Genomic DNA, 23,507 nt, shown 5'->3' on the forward strand with positions numbered 1-23,507 from the left:
GAGTTGGGGGAGTTGGGGGAGTTGGGGGGGAGTTGGGAGTAGCTGGAGGAGTTGGGGGAGTTGGGTGGAGTTGGGGGAGTTGGGGGGAGTTGGGGGGAGTTGGAGGAGTTGGGAGTAGCTGGGAGGAGTTGGGAGGAGTTGGGGGAGTTGGGTGGAGTTGGGGAGTTGGGGGGAGTTGGGGGGAGTGGGAGTAGCTGGGAGTAGCTGGGGGGAGTTGGGAGGAGTGTGGGAGTAGCTGGAGTAGCTGGGGGGAGTTGGGTGGAGTTGGGGGGAGTTGGGTGGAGTTGGGTGGAGTTGGGAGGAGTTGGGGAGTTGGGGAGGAGTTGGGAGTAGCTGGGGGGAGATTGGTGGAGTTGGGTGCCCTTGTATAGAGAGAGAGAAGAGCAGGGGCCTGAGGAACCCAACAGGAGTGGGAATGGGGGGCAGGTAGTGTTATGGCAACTTCCATGGGCACATACTCTGTAGGGGCCCAGTCCCACCGGATCCCGGATACACCCCCCAACCTTCCATAGAGCCAGATACAATTCAATGAGAGGAACTTATCCCCTGATCCCAGATAGAGCCCAGATACATTCAATGGAGGAACTATCCCTGATCCATTCCCATAGAGCCAGATACAATTCAATGAGAGGGACTTATCCTGATCCAATCCCAGATCTTCCCATAGAGCCAGATACAATTCAATGAGAGAACTTATCCCTGATCCAATCCAGATCTTCCATAGAGCCAGATACAATTCAATGAGAGGAACTTATCCCTGATCCAATCCCAGATCTTCCCATAGAGCCGATACACATTCAATGAAAGAGGAATTTATCCCCTGATCTCCAATTCCCAGATCTTCCATAGAGCAGAATACAATTCAAATGAGAGGAAACTTATCCCTGATCCAAAATCCCAGATCTTCCCATAGAGCCAGATTACAATTCAATGAGAGGACTTATCCCTGATCCATATCCCAGATCTTCCCATAGAGCCAGATACAATTCAATGAGAGGAACTTATCCCTGATCCATCATCTTCCATAGAGCCAGATACATTCACATGAGAGGAACTTGCTATTCCCTGACAATCCAGATCTTCATAGGCCGATACAATTCAATGAGAGGACCTTATCCCCTGATCCAATCCCAGATCTTCCCATAGAGCCAGGAATACAATTCAATGAGAGGAACTTATCCCCTGATCCAATCCCAGATTTCTGTCCCATAGAGCCAGATTACAATTCAATGAGAGGACTTATCCCTGACTAATCCCGATCTTCCATAGACCAGATAGAATTCAATGAGAGGAACTTATCCTGATCCAATCCAGATCTTCCATAGAGCCAGATACATTTCAATGAGAGGAACTTTCCTGATCCAATCCCAGATCTTCATAGATCAGATACAATTTCAATGAGAGGAAACGGGTATCATGCCAGGGTGATGTTGGGGAATCAGTGCCAGGGGTTATTTGGGTTATCTTAGTGCCTATGGGTGAGTTGGGTATTCATGTTGCATGTTGAGTGTGGTGCCAGGTTTGAGTGGGTATCTAAGTGCCAGGTGAGTGGTACAGTGCCAGGAGTGGAGTGGGTGCTCAGGGTGAGTGGGTATCAGTGCAGTGAAGTGGGGTGCCAGGAGTGCAGTGGTATCAGTGCAGGGTGAGTGGGCTGCCTAGGGTGAGTGGTTCGAGTGCCAGGGGTGAGTGGCGGTATCAGATGCCAGGTGGTGACAGTGGAGTGCCAGGTGAAGTGGTATCAGTGCCAGGTGAGTGGGGTATCAAGTGCGCAGGTGTGAGTGGGTATGTCAGTGCGGAGTGGTGGTATCAGTGCCAGGGTGAGTGGGTATCAAGTCCAGGAGTGGGTGTCAGTCGGCCGGTAGGGGTGAGTGGGTATCAGTGCCGGAGGTGGAGTAGGTGCCAGGTGTGGTATCAGTGCCAGTGAGTGGGTGCCAGGGTGTCAGTGGGTATCAGTGCCAGCCGGTGACGTGGCGTATACGTGCAGGGTGATATGTCCAGGATAGTGGTATCAAGTGCCAAGGGTGAGTGGGTGCAGCTGCCCATGTGTGGTGGGTATCAGTCGCCAGGGTGAGTTGGGTATCAGTGCCAGGGTGAGTGGGTATCCGTGCCCAGTGAGTGGAGTGTACTCAAGTGCGCATGGGTGAGTGGGTGTATCAGATGCCTCAGGTGGTGAGTGGGGGGTATCAGTGCCAGGGTGAGTGGGTGTGATCATGCCACAGGGTGAGTGGTGTATCAGTAGCCAGGGTGAGGTGGGGTATCAGGTGCTAGGTGTGAGTGTGGGTATCGTGCAGGGTGGTGGGGGTATCTAGTGCCAGGGTGAGTGGGTGTAATCATGTGCACAGGGTGAAGTGGTGTGATCAGTGCCAGGATGAGTGGGGGTAATTCAGTGCCCAGGCGTGAGTGGGGGTTCAGTGCCAGGTGAGTGGCGTAGTCATGCCAGGGTGAAGTGGGTACTGCAGTGAGCCGGGTGAGTGGGCTGTATCAGTGCCAGGGTGGAGATGGGGTTATCAGATGCAGGGTAGAGGTGGGGTGTATCATCCGCCTGAGTGCCAGGGTGAAGTGGCGGTGATGGCTCAGTGCCAGGGTGAAGTGGGGGTATCAGTGGCCGAGGGTGAGTGGGTGTTCAGGTGCCAAGGGTGAGGTGGGTATGGTCCAGTGCCGGGTGAGTGGGTATCAGTGCTCGAGGGTCGAGTGGGGTGTAATTAGTGCCAGGGTGAGTGCGGTATGCAGTGCGCAGGCCGTAGGGGTGTCAGTGCCAGCGTAAGCGGTATCAGTGCCAGGTGATGAGTGGGTTATCGGTGCTAGGGTGAGATGGGCTTGATGAGATGCCGAAGGGTGAAAGTGGGTAAGTGCCAGAGTGATTGTGGGTACCAGTAGCCAGGGTTGTACTATACAGTGCCGAGGGTGAGTGGGATATGTCAGTGCCGGGGTGAGTGGGGTGGGAGAGTCGTGAGTAGGTATCAGTGCCAGAGGTGAGTGTTATGAGTAGCCCGGGGGACGTGGGTGTTTTCAGATCCAGGGTGAGTGGGTAATCAGTAGGCCCAGGTGTGAGTGTATCAGTGCATATGGGTGAGTGGATGTGTATCAGTTGCAGGGTGAGATGGGTATCAGGTGCGACAGGGTGAGTGGGTATCAGTGCCTAGAGGTAGTGGAGTGTATTAGTGCCTAGGGTGAGGGTGTTCAGTGCACAGGTGTGATGGGTATCGTGCCAGGGTGAGTGGGTATCAGTGCCAGGGTAGAGTGGTGCATTCATGCCGAGGAGTTGAGTTGGTATCGTGCCCAGGGTGAGTGGGTGTTATCAGTGCCAGGGTGAGTGGGTAATCAGTGCCAGGGTGAGTGGGTATCAAGTTCCAGAGGTGAGTGGGGGTGGATCAGTGCAGGGATGAGTGCGAGTATACAGTTGCCAGGGTGAGTGGATGTGATGGATCACGTGCGCCAGGTGAGTTGGGTATCAGTGCCAGGAGTGAGAGTATGGGGATGGGTGTCAGTGCACGAGAGTGAGAGGGTATCAGTATGGCCATGCGTGAGTGGGTGTATCAGCTGCAGGAGTAGTGGGCGTATGCCAGTGCCAGGGTAGTGGGCTATAGTGCCAGGGTGAGTGGCTGTATCAATGCCAGGGTGCTGTGGGGTGTAATCAGTGCCAGGGTGAGTGGGTGATATCAAATCCAGAGGTGAGTGGGGTGTAGTCAGTGCCAGGAGTGAGTGGGTGTATCAAGTGCCCAGGGTGGAGGGGTAATCATGTGCCAGTGAGTGGGTAATCAGTGCGCAGGACGAGTGGATCGAAGGTGCCAGGGTGAGTAGCAGGTCATCAGTTGCCAGGGTGAGTGCGGTGTATCAGTGCGCAGGGTGAGTGGAGTAATGCAATGCCAGGGTGAGTGGGTGATCAGTGCCGGATGAGATGGGGTATCAGTGCGAGGGTGAGTGGGTATCAGTGACCAGATGAGTGGGTATAGTTGCAAGGTGAGTGGTATCATGCCATGGTGAGTGAGTGTATGAGTGCCAGGGTGAGTGGGTATCATTGCCAGAGCTGAGTGTGGTATGCAGTGCCAGGGTGAGCTGGGTGTCTGCAAGTGCCAGGGTGAGGGGTAAATCAGTGCTGCTGAGGGTGAGTGCGGTGTATCAGTGCGAAGGGTGAGTGGGTATATAGTCGCCAGGGTGGAGCTGGGTATCAGTGCCAAGTGGGTGAGTGGGTGCGTATCATGCGCAGCGGTGAGTGGGTATGCTCAAGGTCAGGGTGAGTGGGTATCACCAGGGGGAGTGTGGTATCAGTGCCAGGGTGATGGGTGTGGTCATGCTGCCAGGGTGAGTGGGTATGCAGTGCCAGGGTGAGGGTACATGCAGGGTGAGTGGCGTGTATAGTGACCAGGGTGAGTTGGGTATGTCAGTGCGATAGAGGTGAAGTGGTATCAGTGCCAGGTGAGTGGGTATCAAGATATGCCAAGGGTGAGGTGGGATTACACGGTATCGGAGTGCAGTTTGGGACATGTCTCTGTCCTTTAACGTGCCCCCCCCTCTCGGCCCTGACATCATCATGCACAGACGGGAAGGTCACTTTTTAATGGAGAGCGAGGTCCCCAATCCCAGCTTAGTGCTAGGGAAATGCACGTCTCTGATTGGCTGAGATGCACAACCAGCACGGCCCGCCCACTCCTGTAGCGCAAGGCTTCAAATTTAAAGGGGAAATAAGGGCCTGGGAAGGGGGTTTGTGCCTCAGTGTGGACCGCCACGGAGCATAGCAGGATGAGCGGCCCCGCGTCTAGCGAGACGGTACAAGGTCTACCTCCCTGTGTGTTACCATAGTGTGTTACCGGCGACACTGTGGTGTTACATCCTGTGTGTACCTGACCCCTGTGTGATACCGGCCTGTGTGTTACCTCCTGTGTGAACCGCCTCGTTGTTTACCGCCTGATGTGATACCCGTCTGTTGATACCCTGTGTGTTACCCCTGATGTGATACCCTGTGTGATACATCCTGTGTGATACCCCTGATGTGATACCCTGTGTGTTACCGCCTGACGTGATAACCCCCCTGTGTTGGTTACCCTTGCTGATACCCACACTGTGTGGAATACCCTGTGTGTTACCCCTAGTGTGTTAACACTGATTGTGATTACCTGCTGTGATGGATACCCCTGTGTGATACCTGTGTGATACCCCTGTGTGATACCCTGTGTGTTACCCCTGTGTGATACCCCTGTGTTACCCCTGTGTGATACCCCTGTGTGATACCCTGTGTGAATACCACTGATGTGATATCCGCTTGTGTGTTACCTGATGGAGTTCTGTGTACCACCCTGGTGTGTGTACCCCTGTGTGAATAGCCCGGGCCTTGTGTGGGATACCGGCCTGTGTGAGTACCGCCTGTGGTGATACCGCGACTGTTGTACTGCATATCCCCTGTGTGATACGCGCGCTGATGTGTTACCTGACAAGCCTGTTGTGACTACCGCCTCGTTTTACTCCGAGCCTGTTGTGTGTACCGACCCTGTGTGTCTACCGCGTTCCTGGTGTGACGTACGCCTTGGTGTGATACCCTGGTGTCTTAACCTCACGTCGTCGTGTAGTACGCGGGGCGCCCTCAGTTGGTATACCCGCCTGTGGTGCGATCACGCCGCTGCGTGTGGTAGTCCCCCTGTAAGTAGTTTACACCCTGGTGTTACCCTACTGTGTGATACCGCCTGTGTGTACCCCTGTGTTGTTACCATCCTGGTGTGTTACGTGCTGTGTGTTCCGTGGCTGACCTCAGATGTAGATACGCTCTATCCCGCTACTAACCCCCCATCTGATAATACCCTCCACTATCAGACTCTGACTAGTCCTACTATACCCCCCCAATAACTGAATATAACCGCCCCTATCAGCTCTCTATCCCTACTTAGACTCCCCCCGAAGGCGATATTACACCCCTAATCAGCTCTCTAATCCCTACTAACCCTTCTCTCCTCTCTCTCTCTCTCTCTCTTCTTATATGAATAGCCCGCTAATCAGCCTTATCCTACTAACGCCACCAGATCTGATATAATCCCCCTTCTCAGCTCTCTTCCTACTGACCCCACCAACTCATGATATACCCCCCCTAATCAGCTCGCTCATCCCTACTAGACACCCCGCAAATCTGATTATACCCCCCTATCAGCCCTCTATCCTACTCACGTCCTCCCCACAACTCTGATACTACCCCCGCCTACAGCCACTTCCATCCCACTGACCACCCCCCTAATCTGATATATGCCCCCTACCAGCCCCATACCACTAACTACCCCCAATCGTGATATCCCCTATGCAGCTCCTCTATCTACTAACGCCCGACCAATCTGATATTAGGCGGGCGAAGAGCGGGTACGTATCCATAGCTAACCCCCCAAATTACTGATTATACCGCCCCCCTATCAAGGCTCGGCTACTATCCTATCTAACGCCCCCAAAATGCTGATATACCCCTATCAGCCTTACTCCCTACTAACCCCCCCAATCTGAGCTATAGTCGCCCCCTAATCAGCCGCTCTATCCTATACCCCACCATCTGAGATATACACACCCCTATCAGCCCTCCACCCTACTAACCCCCCGCCCAATCTGGAATATATGTCCAGGCTGCCGACTATCAGATCTCTATCCTACTAACCCCCCACAATCTAATACCCCCCCTATCCCCTCTATCCTACTAACCCCATCCCCCCCAATCTATATACTCCCTAGTCAGCACCTCTAACTCCTACTAACCCCCCAATTGATAATACCACCAGAGCGATCCCAGCTCTCAGCCTCTCGTATCCCTCTACCCCCGCCCAATCTGATATACCCCCCCTATCAGCCCTCTATCCCTACTAACCCCCCCAATCTGATATACCCCCCCTATCAGCCCTCTATCCCTACTAAGCCCCGCCATCTATATAAGGCGCACCCTATCAGCCCTCTATCCACTACTGACTTCCCCCCAATTACTGGATATACCCCCCCTTCAGCCCTCATAATCCCTACTGAAGCCACCCATCTGACTATAGCCCCCCATATCAGCCCTCTATCCTACTTACCCCCACTTCTGACTATATACCTCCCCTCCTATCAGCTCTCACTATCCCTACTAACCCCCCAATCTGATACCCCTACTCAGCCCTCTACATCCTACTAACCCCCCCATCGTATAATACCCCCCCCTATCAGCCTTCTACTATCTCCATACTAACCCCCAATCTGATATACTCGCCCCCTTCAGCCCTCTATCTCCTACCCTAACTCCCCCATCTGTATAACCCCCCTATCAGCCCTCTATCAGCGCTACTAACAGTGCCCTGCCAATCTGATAATACCCCCTATCAGCTCTATCCACGTACTAACTCCCCCAATGTTGATTGATCCCCCCTATCAGCGTCTCTAATCCCTATAGAACCCCCCGGCAATCTGATATACCCCCTATCAGCCTCTCTATCCTACGTACCCCCCAATCTGGATATACCCCTAATCACGCTTCTACCCTACTAACCCCCAATCATGATTAGCTCCCCTGCCCCCCCCGTTCTATCAGTTGGAACTGTACCCATTGGGCAGTTTCAGTTGTGTTATCGAAGTAATAAATTACATGCCCTCCTACATTATTACCATCCCCCGCGGTGCCTAACACACATAACGCCCACAGATGCAGTCGGGAGCGTTGGTGTTGATCATCGGCTCAATACTGAACCAGTAAGGGCCCGGATACGCCCGAAGAGGATTGCCGCCAAGTTTGGCTTCATTTTCTCTCAGCGGGAGGGGCACCCCGGCATTAGTGGGAGGGGCACCCCGGCATTAGTGGGAGGGGCACCCCGGCATTAGTGGGAGGGGCACCCCGGCATTAGTGGGAGGGGCACCCCGGCATTAGTGGGAGGGGTACCCCGGCATTAGTGGGAGGGGTACCCCGGCATTAGTGGGAGGGGTACCCCGGCATTAGTGGGAGGGGCACCCCGGCATTAGTGGGAGGGGCACCCCGGCATTAGTGGGAGGGGCACCCCGGCATTAGTGGGAGGGGCACCCCGGCATTAGTGGGAGGGGCACCCCGCATTAAGTGGAGGGTACCCCGGCATTAGTGGAGGGGCACCCCGGCATTAGTGGGAGGGGCACCCCGGCATTAGTGGGAGGGGCACACCGGCATTAGTGGGAGGGGTACCCTGGCATTAGTGGGAGGGGCACCCCGGCATTAGTGGGAGGGGCACACCGGCATTAGTGGGAGGGGCACCCCGGCATTAGTGGGAGGGGCACCATAACACAAGCGGGGGCAGACCATAACACAAGCAGGAGGGGCATCACAACACAAGTGGGAGGGGCACCATAACACAAGCGGGAGGGGCATCACAACACAAGTGGGAGGGGCACCATAACACAAGTGGGAGGGGCACCCCAGCACAAGTGGGGCAGAAGAGCCAATGGGAGCTCATTGTCGTGCCCACTTTCTGCCCCTTTTCTCTCTGTGCCCCCGGGGGGGCAGTACAACACTAAGGATTCTCTCTCACCCCCACCCAGGCCGACTTCCCCACGACTCTTGGGGTTCTTTCCCCCGAGGACTCGCTGCCCCCCGAGTTGGAGAAGGAGCCCAAGCTGAGCCGTGCCTACTACATCGATACCAGCTGCCTGCACGTGCCCCGGGCACACACCGACGTTACCTCCCCTCTCAAGAACGGCATGAGTGAGGGTGCCACCCTGTGCCCGTGTCTGTCTTCTGTGTTACCTTTATGCCCATCATATCCCTCATTAGCAAAGGATTGGCCAGTGTGCCATGTGTTGGCATCAGAGCCTGGCATCAGCAGAAGAACTGCAAAGGGGAAGCTGATCCTGTCTCTGTGCCCACCCTGCCCATTCATTCATCAACATCTAACCTACCAGAGGACTGGCTGGCACAGTGCCAGGCTATGCCCACCTTACCCTGGCACCCCCTGTAAGCTTGGGTTCCTACTAACCATGATGCCAACGTGACTGTAACTGTGCCATGTAGCTTTCTATTGACTGGAACTATTCTTATGGCAAGCCTGTGCCCGCTGTGCCCTCTGTGCCCATGTCACCCTGGCAGATCAGTCACCTCGTGCCACCCTGACATTTATCACATGACTGGCACAAGTCTGACAGGGAAGTCTGAGTGCCCATATACATCTCTCCATCCTGGCACTGGGGCTGAGAGGTGCCCAGCTGTGCCAACCTACTGTACCCATCAGTCATCTCATTGGCCCAGGGCACCCCCCCAGCATGTGCCCCCCTACCCGCTCCCTGTGCCCACACTGTGTGTCTCTTGGCAGTTGAAGACTGGGAGGCGTTCCAAGCCGTGTTGGGTCACATGTACAGCAAGCACCTAAAGTCCGAGCCCGCCCTGCACCCAGTCCTGATGTCCGAGGCACCCGTGAGTCTCCCATGTGTGTCACTGTGTCACCCTGCAGGGGGAGGGGCATAACAGCTCTGTCTGTGTCACTGTGTCACCCTGCAGGGGGAGGGGCAGACTCACAGCTCTGTCTGTGTCACTGTGTCACCCTGCAGGGGGAGGGGCATAACAGCTCTGTCTGTGTCACTGTGTCACCCTGCAGGGGGAGGGGCAGACTCACAGCTCTGTCTGTGTCACTGTGTCACCCTGCAGGGGAGGGGCAGACTCACAGCTCTGTCTGTGTCACTGTGTCACCCTGCGGGGGAGGGGCGACTCACGGCCTGTCTGTGTCACTGTGTCACCCTGCAGGGGGAGGGGCAGACTCACGGCTCTGTCTGTGTCACTGTGTCACCCTGCAGGGGGAGGGGCAGACTCACAGCTCTGTCTGTGTCACTGTGTCACCCTTGCAGGGGGAGGGGCAGACTCACAGCTCTGTCTGTGTCACTGTGTCACCCTGCAGGGGGCGGGGGCCGACTCAAGCTCTGTCTGTGTCACTGTGTCACCCTGCAGGGGGAGGGGCAGACTCACGGCTCTGTCTGTGTCACTGTGTCACCCTGCAGGGGGCGGGCCGACTCACAGCTCTGTCTGTGTCACTGTGTCACCCTGCAGGGGAGGGGCAGACTCACGGCTCTGTCTGTGTCACTGTGTCACCCTGCAGGGGGAGGGGCAGACTCACAGCTCTGTCTGTGTCACTGTGTCACCCTGCAGGGGGGGGGCATAACAGCTCTGTCTGTGTCACTGTGTCACCCTGCAGGGGGAGGGGCAGACTCACGGCTCTGTCTGTGTCACTGTGTCACCCTGCAGGGGAGGGGCAGACTCACAGCTCTGTCTGTGTCACTGTGTCACCCTGCAGGGGGCGGGGCAGACTCACAGCTCTGTCTGTGTCACTGTGTCACCCTGCAGGGGGAGGGGCAGACTCACAGCTCTGTCTGTGTCACTGTGTCACCCTGCAGGGGGAGGGGCAGACTCACAGCTCTGTCTGTGTCACTGTGTCACCCTGCAGGGGGAGGGGCAGATTCACAGGGGGAGGGGCAGATTCACAGGGGGAGGGGGCAATCACAGTGAGTGAATGGAGGGATAGTGGATCAGTACCAGTCAGAGCTCCATGAGGGGCGGGTGGGAAGGGGTAAAAGGCCCCGGTGACATCTCTCCGTTTGCCCCACCCAGTGGAACGCCAGGGCCAAGCGGGAGAAGCTGACGGAGTTAATGTTCGAGCAGTACAACATCCCGGCCTTGTTCCTGTGTAAGACTGCGGTGCTCACAGCGTATCCTTTGGCCCCACACTGGGCTTATTGTACTGGGCCCCCAGGGGCCACGTGTCCTGCCTCTCTCCTTCCCTACGGAGGGTTTGGGGCAGGGCAGTTACCTTGTTATACAGACAGGGGGCGCTCACTCACACATTTGTGTCTCGGCCCCCCCGGTTAATCTGCATGGTACGTTCCATCAACCAGGAGACAACTCAGCCTGGTCCATTGGGGGAGGTTAGTGGGGGGGGGGGGGGGGGGTATGTAGCACAGGGCTGGTTAGTGGGGGGGGGGTATGTAGCACAGGGCTGGTTAGTGCGGGGGGGGGTATGTAGCACAGGGCTGGTTAGTGGGGGGGGGTATGTAGCACAGGGCTGGTTAGTGGGGGGGTATGTAGCACAGGGCTGGTTAGTGGGGGGGATGTAGCACAGGGCTGGTTAGTGGGGGGGGGTATGTAGCACAGGGCTGGTTGTGCGGGGGGGATGTAGCACAGGGCTGGTTAGTGGGGGGGATGTAGCACAGGGCTGGTTAGTGGGGGGGGGTATGTAGCACAGGGCTGGTTAGTGGGGGGGGATGTAGCACAGGCCGGTTAGTGGGGGGATGTAGCACAGGGCTGGTTAGTGGGGAGGATGTAGCACAGGGCTGGTTAGTGGGGGGGGATGTAGCACAGGGCTGGTTAGTGGGGATGTAGCACAGGGCTGGTTAGTGGGGGGGTATGTAGCACAGGGCTGGTTAGTGCGGGGGGGGTATGTAGCACAGGGCTGGTTAGTGGGGGGGATGTAGCACAGGGACTGGTTAGTGGGGGCGGGGATGTAGCACAGGGCTGGTTAGTGGGGGGAGTATGTAGCACAGGGCTGGTTAGTGGGGGGGATGTAGCACAGGGGCTGGTTAAGTGGGGGGGGATGTAGCACAGGGCTGGTTAGTGGGCGGGGGGGGGGTATGTAGCACAGGGCTGGTTAGTGAGGGGGGATGTAGCACAGGGCTGGTTAGTGGGGCGGGATGTAGCACAGGGCTGGTTAGTGGTGCGGGGGTATGTAGCACAGGGCTGGTTAGTGGGGGGGGGTATGTAGCACAGGGCTGGTTGGAGGGGTATGTAGCACAGGGCTGGTTGGGGGGTATGTAGCACAGGGCGGTTGGGGGGGGTATGTAGCACAGGGCTGGTTGGGGGGGGATGTAGCACAGGGCTGGTTAGTGGTAGGGGGGGTATGTAAGCAACAGGGCTGGTTAGTGGGGGGGTATGTAGCACAGGGCTGGTTAGTGGGAGGGGTATGTAGCACAGGGCTGGTTAGTTGGGGGGGGGTATGTAGCACAGGCTGGTTAGTGGGGGGGTATGTAGCACAGGGCTGGTAGTGTGGGGGGTATGTAGCACAGGGCTGGGTAGTGGGGGGGGTATGTAGCACAGGGCTGGTTAGTGAGGGGGGGTATGTAGCACAGGGCTGGTTAGTGGGGGGGGTATGTAGCACAGGGCTGGTTAGTGGGGTATGTAGCACAGGGCTGGTTAGTGGGGGGGGATGTAGCACAGGCTGGTTAGTGGGGGGGGGATGTAGCACAGGGCTGGTTAGTGGGGGGGGGTATGTAGCACAGGGCTGGTTAGTGGGGGGTATGTAGCACAGGGCTGGTTAGTGGGGGGGGGGTATGTAGCACAGGGCTGGTTAGTGGGGCGGGGGTATGTAGCACAGGGCTGGTTAGTGGGGGGGATGTAGCACAGGGCTGGTTAGTGGGGGGTATGTAGCACAGGGCTGGTAGTGGGGGTATGTAGCACAGGGCTGGTTAGTGGGGGGGGATGTAGCACAGGGCTGGTTAGTGGGGGTATGTAGCACAGGGCTGGTTAGTGGGGGGGTATGTAGCACAGGGCTGGTTAGTGGGGGGGTATGTAGCACAGGGCAGGGGGGGGGATGTAGCACAGGGCTGGTTAGTGGGGGGGATGTACACAGGGCTGGTTAGTGGGGGGGGGATGTAGCACAGGGCTGGTTAGTGGGGGGGATGTAGCACAGGGCTGCTTAGTGGGGGGGGATGTAGCACAGGGCTGCTTAGTGGGGGGGGATGTAGCACAGGGCTGCTCTAGTGGGGGGGGGGATGTAGCACAGGGCTGCTTAGTGGGGGGGGGGATGTAGCACAGGGCTGCTTAGTGGGGGGGGGATGTAGCACAGGGCTGGTTAGTGGGGGGATGTAGCACAGGGCTGGTTAGTGGGGGATTGTAGCACAGGGCTGGTTAGTGGGGGGGGGATGAGCACAGGGCTGGTTAAGTGGGGGGATGTAGCACAGGGCTGGTTAGTGGGGGGGATGTAGCACAGGGCTGGTTAGTGGGGGGGGGTGTAGATTGATATTACAAGGCCGATTACACTCCCAGGGCTGAATAGTTTGGTTAAACGGTGATTTATTTTGTTGGAAAACCGTTTCCTTCACCCGGATTTTCTATAGATTCGCTAATGGCCGATCCACCGGACTCGTGTTAGACAGCGGAGCAACTCACACCACAGCTATCCCAGTGCATGATGGGTATGTTCTGCAACAAGGTGAGTAACCCCCACCCACTGACCGGGCAACTCCCACCCACTGACCGGGCAACTCCCACCCACTGACCGGGAAACCCCCACCCACTGACCGGGAAACCCCACCCCACTGACCTGGAAACCCCCACCCACTGACCGGGTAACCCCCACCCACTGACCGGGTAACCCCCACCCACTGACCGAGCAACCCCCACCCACTGACCGGGCAACCCCCACCCACTGACCGGACAACCCCCACCCACTGACCGGGCAACCCCCACCCCCGGACAAACACCCGGCAACCCCCACCCACTGACCGGGCAACCCCCACCCACTGACCGGGCAACTCCCACCCACTGACCGAGTAACCCCCACCCACTGACCGAGTAACCCCCACCCACTGACCGGGCAAATCCCACCCACTGACCGGGCTAACCCCCACCCACTGACCGGGCAACCCCCACAAACCTGACCGGGCAACCCCCACCCACTGACCGGGCAACCCCCACAGACTGGCCGGCCCTGCCGGCTATAGATTTAGCCCAATGCTGGTCAGTCTGTGCCCCCCAAGTGATACTGTAACCCCCAACTGGGCGTGTCTTGCCCACCAATACTGGGTGTTTGTACCCCCTCTTTAATGGCTGTGGTGCTAATGGGGTGCTAAGAAATCATTTTTTTTATTTACAGGAATAGTAAAGTCCCCCCTGGCCGGAGATTTCATCACTATGCAGTGCAGGGAGTTGTTCCAGGAGATGGGAGTTGAAATTGTCCCCCCATATATGATTGCTTCTAAGGTAAAACTTATGGCACCCTATGGGGTCAGTCAGAAATGAGAGAACGCCCCGCGGGGGTGAGGGGTGGGAGAATGCCCCGCGGGGGTGGGAAAACGCCCCGCGGGGGTGAGGGGGTGGGAGAATGCCCCACGGGGGTGGGAGAACACAATGAGGCTGGAATTCTGGAGAAAAAGGCATTTTGGGACATACCCGGCCATTGCACTCAGTGTCGCGCCATAATTTCCCCCTGTTCCCCAGGAGCCGGTGAGGGAAGGTTCCTCCCCAAACTGGAGGAGAAAGGAGAAACTTCCAACTGTGACTAAATCCTGGCAGAACTACATGTGCAATGTGAGTGTCGGCACCTAGGGGGCAGCGCTGGGCAAGGGGCATTGGGGCCCGGGGGGGGCTTAGTAATGGGGGGAAAGGAGCAAAACCAGGCAGTGCCCATTGTGAGGGAGAACCAACTGGCTGGCCATGTGGCTACATAGTAATTAGGGAGCACAGAGGGACACTCTCGGGCCCAGGGAGCACAGAGGGGACAATCTCGGGCCCAGGGAGCACAGAGGGACACTCTCGGGCCCAGGGAGCACAGAGGGACACTCTCAGGCTGAGGAAGCATACAAATGAGAGTAATATAAACGGGAGTAATATAAAAGGGAGTAATATAAAAGGGAATAATATAAACTGGAGTAATATAAACTGGAGTAATATAAAAGGGAGTAATATAAACTGGAGTAATATAAAAGGGAGTAATATAAAAGGGAGTAATATAAACTGGAGTAATATAAATAGGAGTAATATAAACTGGAGTAATATAAACTGGAGTAATATAAAAGGGAGTAATATAAAAGGGAGTAATATAAACTGGAGTAATATAAAAGGGAGTAATATAAACTGGAGTAATATAAACTGGAGTAATATAAACTGGAGTAATATAAAAGGGAGTAATATAAACTGGAGTAATATAAACTGGAGTAATATAAAAGGGAGTAATATAAAAGGGAGTAATATAAACTGGAGTAATATAAAACGGAGTAATATAAACTGGAGTAATATAAAAGGGAGTAATATAAACTGGAGTAATATAAAAGGGAGTAATATAAAAGGGAGTAATATAAACGGGAGTAATATAAAAGGGAGTAATATAAAAGGGAGTAATATAAACTGGAGTAATATAAACTGGAGTAATATAAAAGGGAGTAATATAAAAGGGAGTAATATAAAAGGGAGTAATATAAACTGGAGTAATATAAAAGGGAGTAATATAAAAGGGAGTAATATAAACTGGAGTAATATAAAAGGGAGTAATATAAAAGGGAGTAATATAAACGGGAGTAATATAAAAGGGAGTAATACAAAAGGGAGTAATATAAACTGGAGTAATATAAACTGGAGTAATATAAAAGGGAGTAATATAAAAGGGAGTAATATAAACGGGAGTAATATAAAAGGGAGTAATATAAAAGGGAGTAATATAAACGGGAGTAATATAAAAGGGAGTAATATAAACTGGAGTAATATAAACTGGAGTAATATAAAAGGGAGTAATATAAAAGGGAGTAATATACATGAGAGTAATATAAACGGGAGTAATATAAAAGGGAGTAATATACACGGGAGTAATATAAAAGGGAGTAATATACATGAGAGTAATATACACGAGAGTAATATACACAGGAGTAATATAAAAGGGAGTAATATAAAAGGGAGTAATATACACGAGAGTAATATACACAAGAGTAATATACACGGGAGTAATATAAAAGGGAGTAATATAAACGGGAGTAATATAAACGGGAGTAATATACACGGGAGTAATATAAAAGGGAGTAATATAAAAGGGAGTAATATAAACGGGAGTAATATACACGGGAGTAATATAAAAGGGAGTAATATACATGAGAGTAATATACACGGGAGTAATATACACCGGGAGTAATATAAACGGGAGTAATATAAACGGGAGTAATATACACGGGAGTAATATACACGGGAGTAATATACACGAGAGTAATATACACAAGAGTAATATACACGGGAGTAATATAAACGGGAGTAATATAAACGGGAGTAATATAAAAGGGAGTAATATAAACGGGAGTAATATAAAAGGGAGTAATATAAACGGGAGTAATATACACGGGAGTAATATAAAGGGAGTAATATACATGAGAGTAATATAAACGGGAGTAATATACATGAGAGTAATATAAACGGGAGTAATATAAACGGGAGTAATATAAAATGGAGTAATATAAAAGGGAGTAATATAAACGGGAGTAATATACACGGGAGTAATATAAAGGGAGTAATATAAAAGGGAGTAATATAAAAGGGAGTAATATAAAAGGGAGTGATATACATGAGAGTAATATAAACGGGAGTAATATACACGAGAGTAATATACACGGGAGTAATATAAACGGGAGTAATATAAAAGGGAGTAATATAAACGGGAGTAATATAAACGGGAGTAATATAAAAGGGAGTAATATAAAAGGGAGTAATATACATGAGAGTAATATAAACGGGAGTAATATACACGGGAGTAATATAAACGGGAGTAATATAAACCGGAGTAATATAAAAGGGAGTAATTAATTAAAAGGGAGTAATATACATGAGAGTAATATACACGGGAGTAATATAAACGGGAGTAATATAAAACTGGGAGTAATATAAAAGGGAGTAATATAAAAGGGAAAGTAATATACATGAGAGTAATATAAAAGGGAGTAATATAAAAGGGAGTAATATACACGGGAGTAATATAAAAGGGAGTAATATACACGGAGTAATATAAAAGGGAGTAATATAAACTGGAGAAATATAAACTGGAGTAATATAAATGGGAGTAATATAAACAGGAGTAATGTAAATGGGAGTAATATAAACGGGAGTTATATAAAAGGGAGTAATATAAATGAGAGTAATATAAACGGGAGTAATATAAAAGGGAGTAATATACATGAGAGTAATATACACGGGAGTAATATAAACGGGAGTAATATAAACGGGAGTAATATAAACGGGAGTAATATAAAAAAGGGAGAGGTAATATACACAAGGATGTAATATACGACAGAGAGTTAATATTTACACGTCGAGAGTAATATACACGAGGAGACGAGATAATTATACCGGGAGAGTGATATCAACGGGTGAGTAATATCAACGGAAAGTAATATTCAACGGCAAGTAATATAAAAGGAGTAATATACACGGGAGTGATTATCAACGGTACAGTAATATCCAACGGGAAGTAATATCAACCTGGGGTAATATAAAAGGAGAGTAATACTAAAAGGAGTTAATATACATGAGGGAAGTAATATACACGGAGGTAATATAAAACGGGACGAGTAAATATACATGGGAGTAATAACACATGGAAGAAAAAAGTAATATAAACGGAGTAATTTAAAAGTGAGTAATATAAAAGGACAGTAATATACACCGAGAGTAATATACACAGGGTATAATATACACGGGCAGTAGTAGAAGTAATATAAAACGGGAGTAATATAAAACTGGACAGTAATATAAACGGAGTGTAATATAAACGGGGTGAATTAACGGGAGTAATATTAAAAAGGAAGAAATAATAAAAGGAGTTAATATACACGAGAAGCGTAATATACACGGGAAGTAATATTACACGTGGGGAGTAATATTAAACGGGGTAAATATAAACGGGAGTAAATTAAACGGGAGTAATATAAACGGGAGTAATACAAAAAGGAAAGAATTATAAAAGGGGAGTAATATACCACGAGTAGTAATATACACGGAGTAATTATAAAACGGGTAGTATTATAAAAGAGTTAATATACACGGGCAGTAATATACACGGAGTAATATAAAAGGGAGAGTAATATACACGGAGTAATATAAACGGGCTAGTAAATATAAACGGGAGTAATATAAAAAGGAGACAAGTAATATAACACGGAAGTAATAACACGGGACTTAATATACAGGGAAGTAAGTATAAAAGGGAGTATATAAACGAGTAATATACACGGGATAATGATACACGGGATAAGAATATAAACGGAGTATATAAAAGGGGTAGAAGTAAATTAAAAAGGAGAGTATAATATACATGAGAGTAATATACACTCGGCAGTAATATACATGAGCAGTAATATACAGCGAGAGTATATACACGGGAGTAGAAGTTAATATAAAAGGGAGTAATATACATAGAAGATAATATACACCGGGAGTAATATAAAGGGAGTAATATAACAGAGTAAATAAAGGGAGTAAATATTAAACTGGAGAAGTAATATTAAACGGGAGCTAATATACACGGGAGTCAGTAATATACACGAGAGTAATATTACACGGAGTAATATAAACTGGAGTCAGTAGAAATAACGGGAGTAATTATACACCGGGAAGAGCAGTAATATACACGGGAAAGTAATATTAAACGGGAGTAATACTAAACGGGAGTAATATAACGGGAGTAATATACACGGCCACGTAATATACACAGATAATATACACGGGACAGTAATATAAACAGGAGTAATATAAACGGGAGTAATATAAAAGGGAGTAATATACATGAGAGTAATATTAAACGCGGAGTAATACACGGGAGTAATATACACGAGAGTAAATATACACGGAAATAAATATAAACTGGGTTAATTATAAAGGAAAGAGATAATATACACGGGAGTAATATTACACGGAAAAGTAAATACACAAGATTAATTATACACGGGAGTAATATTAAACGGAGTAATATAAACGGGAAGTAATAATTAAAAGAGTATATATACATGAGAGTAATATAAACGGGAGTAATAAAAAGAAAGTAATATACACGGGAGTAATATAAAAGGGAGTAATATACACGAGATAATATCACGGGGACAGTAATATAAAAGGGACAGTAATATACAACGGGTAGTAATATAAAACGGAGTAATAACACGGCAGTAATATACACGGGAGTAATATACACCGGGAGTAATATACACAAGAGTAATATACACGAGAGTAATATACACGGGAGTAATATACACAGAAGAGTAATATACACGGGTAGTAATATAAAACGGGGAAAGTAATATAAAACGGCGAAGTAATATAAAATGGTAGTAATATAAACTGGAAGATAATAATATAAAAAGGGAGCCAGTAATATAAAAGGGCCAGTAATTATACACGGGCAGTAATATAAAAGGGACAAAGTAAATATAAAAGGAGTAATAAACTACGAGAAGAATGATACACCGGGAGTAATATAAAAGGGATATAATATACAACGGAAGAAGTAATATAAACGGGAGTAATATTAAACGGGAGTAATATACCACGGAGTAATATAAACGGGAGTAATATAAACGCGGAGTAATATAAAGGGGAAAAAGTAATATTTAAACGGGATAATTATAAAAGGCAGTAATATTAAAGGGTAGTAATATACACGAGAAGTAATATACACGGGGATAATATACACCGAGTAATATAAAGGGAGTAATATACACGGAGTAATATAAAAGGGAGAGTAATATACCAGAGAGTAATATACACGGTAGTAACTATAAAGGAGTAAATACACGGGAAGAGTAATATAAACGGAAGTAATATAAAACGGACCGCAGTAATATACACCGGGAGTAATTATAACACGTGCGAGTAATATACACGAGCAGTAAATACCCGGGAGTAATTATACACGAGAGTATATTACACGGTGAGTAATATAAAACTGGGAGTAATATAAACGGGAAGTAATATTTAAACAGTAGTAATATAAACGGGTAGTAATATAAACGGGAGTAAATATAAAACGGGAGTAATATACACTGAGAGTAATATAAGACGGAGTAATATAAAAGCGGAGTAAATATACATGAAGTAATATACACTGGGTAGTAAATATACACGGGAGTAATATAAACCTGGGAATAATATACACGGCGGATAAATTACACGGGCACAGTAATATACACGAGTAATTATACACGGAGTTAATATACAACGAGAGTAATATACGCGGAGAGTAATATACACGGGGAGTATATTTAAAACGGGGAGTAATATAACATGAGAGATAATATAAACCGGGTGAGTAATATAAAAAGGGGTTATATAACATGAGAGTAATATAAACGGGAGTAATATAAAAAGGGGTAATATAAAAGGGAGTAATAACATGAGAGTTAATATACATGGGAGCAAATAATAAAAGGGATAAGTAATATAAAAGGGGAGTAATATACACGTGGGAGTAATATAAACGGGAAGTAATATAAACGGAGTAATATACACTGGAAAGTAATATAAAAGGGAGTAATATAAACTTGAGTAAATATACAACGGGAGTAATAAAAAGGAAGTAATATACACGGGAGTAATATACACCGGGGGTAGTAATATAAAAAGGGAGTAATATAAAAGGAGTAATATAAAACTGGAGTTAATATACACGGGAGTAATATAAAAGACGGAGTAAATATAAAGGAGTAATATAAACTGGAAGTAATATACACGGGAGTATATAAAAGGGAGTAATATAAAACTGGAAGTAATATACACGGGAGTAATATAAAGGGTAGTAATATGAAAAGGGAAGTTAATATACATGAAGGTAATATACACGGGGAGTAATATTTAAAAGGGAGTAATATAAACGGAAGTAATAATAACGGCAAGAGTAATATAAAACTGGAAGTAATATAAACGGGGAGTAATATAAAAGGAGTAATATACACGGAGTAATATACACGAGAGTAATATACACGGGAGTAATATAACCACTGGAGTAATATAAAAGGGAAGCTTTAATATACATTGAGAGTAATATACACCGGGAAGTAATAGTAAAAGGGAGTAATATACAACGGGTGAGTAATATAAAAGGGTAAGTAAAGTATATAAACTGGGGAGTAATATAAAGTCGGATAATTCACACGGGAGTAAATACACGGGCAGTTAATATACACGAGAAATATACACGGTAGTAATATTAAACGGGAAGTAATATAAACGGAGTAATATAAAGGGAGTAATATACATATGAGGAGTAATATAAAAGGGGAGTAATTACACGGACAGATATAAAAAGAGTAATATACACGAGAGGTAATATACACGGAATTAATATAAAAGGGAAGTAATATACACGGGTAGTAATATAAACGGGAGTAATATAAACGGGGAGCAGTAAATAAAAGCGAGTAACTATAACACGGAAGTAATATACACGGGAGTTAATATACACGGGAGCTAATATAAAAGGGAGTAATATAAACCGGGAGTGAGTAATATACACTGGCAGTAATATACACGGGAGTAATATAACGGAGTAATATAAAAAGGACAGTAATATAAAAGGGAGTACAGTAATATACATGAGAGTTAATATACACGAGTAATTATTACATGAGAGTAATATACACGAGAGTAATATATACACGGGAGTAATATACACGGGAAGTAATATAAAAGCGGAGTTAATATACATGAGAGTAATATACACGGAGTAATATAAAAGGGAGTTAATATAAACGGAGTAATATAAAAGGAGTAAATTATAAACTGGAGTTAATTAAACGGGAGTTAATATACACGGGAGCTAATATACACAGAGAGTAATATACCGGGAGTAATATAAACCTGGGAGTATATAAACGGGAGTAATATACACCGGGAGTAATATACACGGGCAGTAAGTATACACAAGATAATATACACGGAGTAAATATAAACGGAAAGTAATATACACGGAGTAATATAAAAGGGAGTAATATAACACGGGAGTAATATAAAGGAGTAATATACACGAGAGTAATATACAACGGGAAGTAATATAAAAGGCAGTAATTATACACGGAGTAATATAAACGGGAGTAATATACACGGGAGATTAATATTACACGGGAGTAATATACACGGCAGTAATATACACGAGAGCTAATTATACACGGGAGAGTAATATACACGGGGCGGACGACGCACCAGATATGACACGAGAGTAATATACACAGGCGAGTATATAAACGGAGCTAATATAAACGGAGTAATATAAACGGGAGTAATATAAAGGAGTAGTTAATATACATGAGAGTAATATAAACGGAAGTAATATAAAAAGGGAGTAATATACAACGGGGAGTAAATATAATAAGGAGCAATAATATACACGAGAGTAATATACACGGGAGTAATATAACAAGGGATAATATACACAGGGAGTCCAAATAAAACGGGAGTAATATACACGGGAGTAATATACACGGAGTAATATACACGGGAGTAATATACACGAGAGAATAATACACGCAGAGTTAATTATACACGGGAGTAATATACACGAGAGTAATATACACGGGAGTAAACTATAAACGGGGAGTAATATTAAACCGGGAAGTAATAAAACGGGATAGTAATATAAAAGGGAAAGTAATATAAAAGGGAGTACTTTATAAAAGGGATAGTTAATATTAACACGGGAGTAATATACACGATGAGTAATATACGCGGAGAGTAAATACACGGAGTAATATAAACGGGAAGTCAATATAAACGGAAGAGTAATATAAAAATGGAGTAATATAAAAACGGAGTAATATTAAAAGGGAGAATATAAGGAGTAATATACACCGGGAGTAATATAAAAGGTATAAATAAAAGGCGAGTAGTAATAAACATCGAGAGTAATATACACGGGAGTTAATATAAAAAGGGACAGTAATTATACCACGGGAATTAATATAAACGGGAGTAATATAAACGGGATAATATACACCGGACAGTAATCATAAACGGGAGTATATATAAACGGAAGTAATAATAAAGGGGCGTAATATAAACGAGAGAGTATATAAAAAGGGAAGTAATATAAAAGGGAGTAATAACACGAGAGTAATATACCACCGGAGTAATATACACGGGAGTAATATAAAAGGGAGTATAATATACCGGGAGTAATATAAAAGGGATAATATACACGAGAGTAATATGACACGGCTGAGTAATTAAAAGGGAAGTAATATACCACGCGAAGTAATATAAAACGGGAAGTAATATACACGGAGTAATATACACGTGAGTAATATACACGAGAGTAAATATACACGGAGTATATACACCGGAGTAGTAATATTACACGGGAGTAATATAAACGGGAGTAATATAAACTGGGGAGTAATATTAAAACAGAGTAATATAAACGGGAAGAGTAATATAAACGGGAAGCTACAGAGAATATAAAAGAGGGAGTAAATACACCGAGAGTAATATAAACAGATATATAAAACGCCGGGAGTAATATACATGAGAGTAAATACACGCGGAAAGTAATATACACGGGAAGTAATATAAACGGAATAATATACACGGGGAAGTAATTATACCGGGAGTAATAATACACCTGGGAGCTAATATACACGGGGCAGTAATATACACGAGAAGTAATATACGCTACGGTGAGAGTAATATACACGGGAGTAATATAACGGGAGTATAATTATACCATGAGAGTAATATAAACGGGAGTAATATAAAAGGGTGGGTAATATACATGAGAGTAATATAAACGGGTTAGTAATATAAAAGGGAGTAATATAAAAGGGAGTAATATACATGAGAT

At 47.4% G+C, this 23,507-nt stretch overlaps 1 pseudogene; it reads left to right on the forward strand.

Annotated features, from left to right (window-relative positions):
- The first annotated feature begins 2,568 nt into the window (after window positions 1-2,568).
- LOC116412403 overlaps window positions 2,569-23,507 on the forward strand; it is a 34,545-nt pseudogene continuing 13,606 nt past the window's right edge.

The sequence above is a fragment of the Xenopus tropicalis genome, chromosome 7, assembly GCF_000004195.4.
Source record: "Xenopus tropicalis strain Nigerian chromosome 7, UCB_Xtro_10.0, whole genome shotgun sequence".
Lineage (NCBI taxonomy): Eukaryota > Metazoa > Chordata > Amphibia > Anura > Pipidae > Xenopus > Xenopus tropicalis.